Source organism: Pseudochaenichthys georgianus, chromosome 5 (genome assembly GCF_902827115.2).
Source record: "Pseudochaenichthys georgianus chromosome 5, fPseGeo1.2, whole genome shotgun sequence".
NCBI classification, from domain to species: domain Eukaryota; kingdom Metazoa; phylum Chordata; class Actinopteri; order Perciformes; family Channichthyidae; genus Pseudochaenichthys; species Pseudochaenichthys georgianus.
Window position 1 is genome coordinate 6,802,703 of NC_047507.1, and position 3,565 is coordinate 6,806,267.

The 3,565-nt window shown below is 40.3% G+C and overlaps 1 long non-coding RNA gene across 1 annotated transcript; it reads right to left on the bottom strand.

The window, feature by feature from the left end:
• Positions 1-2,540: 2,540 nt before the first annotated feature.
• LOC139433845 (uncharacterized) lies at positions 2,541-3,506 on the bottom strand. The gene is made up of 3 exons (XR_011643247.1): positions 3,242-3,506; positions 2,992-3,022; positions 2,541-2,836 (listed from the first exon to the last, which is right to left on the bottom strand). It is a non-coding gene; the product is annotated as an uncharacterized lncRNA (long non-coding RNA).
• Positions 3,507-3,565: the final 59 nt, after the last annotated feature.

Sequence of the window (3,565 nt, forward strand, 5' to 3'; positions counted from 1 at the left end):
TACATTTTTGAAAAACATTTGATCAACAATAAAAAAGGATTTGGTCAGGATCTAGACTCAGTGTGTAGTTTATTAATTAATCAATGCTCTCTACATTAGGAAAACACATACCAGTGTACCCGAGGGAGTCACGCACAGCTGTGCCTGGATAACCAAACAAATTGACAAGATAACCAAAACCCTTGAATCTACACACAGCAAATAAACTCAAATGACACAACGAGATGTAAAAGGAGATCACACATACAGTATAGTCGATATAAAACTGGCCGTTTCAATCTGAAGAGCAACTAAAACAAAACACGGGAGTATACCTTGTTCTTGTGAACACTAATGTTATCCACAGCACACACAGACCACGAAGTTCTTAAGGAGAAAACTAGTTACTGAAACAAAACACGTTAGTGTACCTTGTTAGCTAATGTTAGCTAGCTGACATTAACGTTACACATTGCACTCATATTACTCACCGAAACCTTGTAAAGCCGGTCCCGCTGCTCTTACAGAACCGAATAACTCCCCTTTCGTGTATGTACAGCTCTCAACGTGTCCAGAATTGTAGTCACCTCGTTTTATACTTTTATTCTCATTCTGAAAGAAACAGGTGACATTTGCTAACGTGACGGCCGTCTTTGTGATGGTGACGCGTATTGTGCGAGACCAAGAGACCTGTAGTTCACTCAGCGGTTTCACACAAAAAAATGTGTAACTTCACAGTTTTACGACACATTTTAATTTTTTTGACTTGCAAAATATTCTTTTAAATTGACAAACATCATATGTGTCATTCGTGGCACAATTCAAACGGGATCAAAAGATAACCTTTCTCTCTCCATTGACTTAATATAATTTTACGCTTCCGGGGTCCCATGGAGGCTCCCGGAAAGGGAGGGACTTCGCCTCTCTATAGAGAGGCGAACACTTTTTTATTGTTGATCAAATGTTTTTCAAAAATGTATTCATACACATTTAGAAAAATACAATGTACAATCACAACCAGTACAACACACATTACAAAAAATACAGAAAAAACAAACAATAACAACAATCAGACAAAACTATGGAAAAATAACCCCTCCCACCCCCAGATCCGGACCATCCTTGTATTATTGCTCATTCAATCTATTATAGCATGCTAACAAACATGGTACTTACTTTATTTGTACAGATCTGCATGGGAGACGATGGCGCGATGCAGAGCGCTGTCTGTGATTGTGCACGGGGGATGTACAAATGCAGCCACGCTGCAGCATTGGCAATATGTGCCATGTGGCAGATCAGCTCCACAGATGTTGAGTGCCAGTGGAGGAAGCCTGGCACTTCCAAAGTAGTCCAGCCGGTGTCTCAACTTTACCAACAGTGAGAGGAGACATACAACCCACTGGCCAGAGACATCGCCACTCAGGATGTAGACTGGTTCAGGTCTGCACTGAGGGGCGCACAGTGTGGCATGGCATGGCTTTTGTCACCTGAGCCAGAGCCGCGGCCTCAACATCAGGCCATTGTCACCGTGCCAGAGCTGGTGAAGGGGCATGGGGGCTTGAGGCAATTCTTGCCTCAATGCGACTGAGCAGAGACCAGCAAGCTGCCATCCAGACAGCCACCGGAGGACAGCGGACAAAGTGGCAGTTACACAGGCGGGGCAGGTTGACAGCCAGCAAGTTTGGTGCTGTGCTGCGGTCGGGACTTTCATCCACTCCATGCGCGTCCCTCATGAAGAGGGTGCTCGGGGGGTACAACTTGGACGGAGTCATGGCTGTCAACTGGGGGGTTGTAAACGAGGCCGAAGGGGTGAAGGCTTTTGTGCAGGCCTCTCAGGAGACAGTGTTCGAGTCTGGTCTCTTTGTGAGTGAGTCGGTGTTTTGGGAGCATCCCCCGATGGACTTGTGCAGCCATCTGCCCTGCTGGAGGTGAAGTGTCCACCATCATTATATAGGATATATATATATATATATATATTTGTATACATATCTGTAAATTGTATAATTTTATTTTATTTAAAAGTATTTTTGATCTCTGTCTATAAACACAAACTGAGTAAGATTGACAATAAAGTTGACTTTGAAAAATATATATATTCTTTATGAAAATAGTTGACTGTTGGAGAAATGAATCCAAATGAAACGTTGGACTGAACTACAACTACGCCTTTAAATCTCTACGGACTGTTCTTCAGTGGGATGGCAAGTTCCTATCTTTAAACATTTATTAGTTTTTTCTCAGAACAGATTTGATTTTCTGAAGTTAATTTAACTTAACCATGTAAGGTCATTATTAAAAAGGTACAATCAATTTGTTTAGGGTTGAATAAAATAATGATAAACATTTCATTTGGATAATTTACTGACAGAATAAGAAACTCAATGATGCTCTACTCACCTGTTCCTTTTTATAAAGTGAAACAGTTGAAACGATAGATTTTAGTAAACTTAAAAACAACCTTCTCCAAAAGCTATCAAGGAATATACTGAATACTTGTTTTAGAACTTTATTACATATTTTTATATAAATAGTTTGAGTGATCCATAATTGACAGAAGCTTGTGTTTACACTGACCTGTCACTCATATATTAATGTCTTTGTAACTTCAGTAAACCACTACCTCACTCATTTCTTTCATTCATCACGGTTCAGTAAACTAAGTGACACATGAACCAGTTTAATCATTATAATAACGTAGGATTGAAACTGTAGGTGGCTCTTAAAAGAGCCGTTGTGTTTGGGTGTGCTGGTCTCAGGTCAGTCTAAGCCCTCTCTCCGCGGATGCGGCGCGCCAGCTAGATGTCCTTAGGCATGATGTTGACCCTCTTTGCTTGGTTCATCTTACTGGGGGCAGCTACATGGATGTCGGTGCAGTCCACAGTCATTGTGCAGTTGAAGGCAGAATGAATTTATTATTGACTCCGAATGAAGCACAACTTCATGTCATACAACACATTGACTTTGTTTGTAATTGTGTAAAAAAATAAAGCATTGATTAGCAAGAAGGACCTGCAGGAACAGAGCACGGTGATGGATGGAGCTGGGAAGAGAGAAGAATAAAGAAAACAGATCAACTTCATTATCGGATATTAAAAATTCAATTTCAAAACAAGTTGCCACTCCTACAGTTTTCTAGTGTGTAAAGATGATTTCACTTGACCTATGCAAAATATCACACTCAATACATGTGTGTCTCTGGGGGTGCATTGTGCCTTTGATGTATATAAATAATATACCATAACCACATACTATTACGTACAGTGGAAATCAGGTTGCCTGAGCAGGTCAGGGTGCATGTTCCTCAGGGTCTCAGCAGTTACAGGTGAGGTAAAGAAAATAAAAGAGAAAAAGGTCAGTAACAACACTTTAAAGTAACAACACTTTGAATAATTATCTCTTTTAATAATGTTCTATCAGTAATCACTCAACTACTGTTTTTCCAACAAACAGATTGACTCACTATCATCACAATGAAACACGTCCAGAAGAATGGACCACAGATGGAAATTAGCTATTAGCTATAATCTGGCATATTGCATCTCTTCTCTTTGCTGAGATTAATGTTTTTGTATGCATGGTCCTT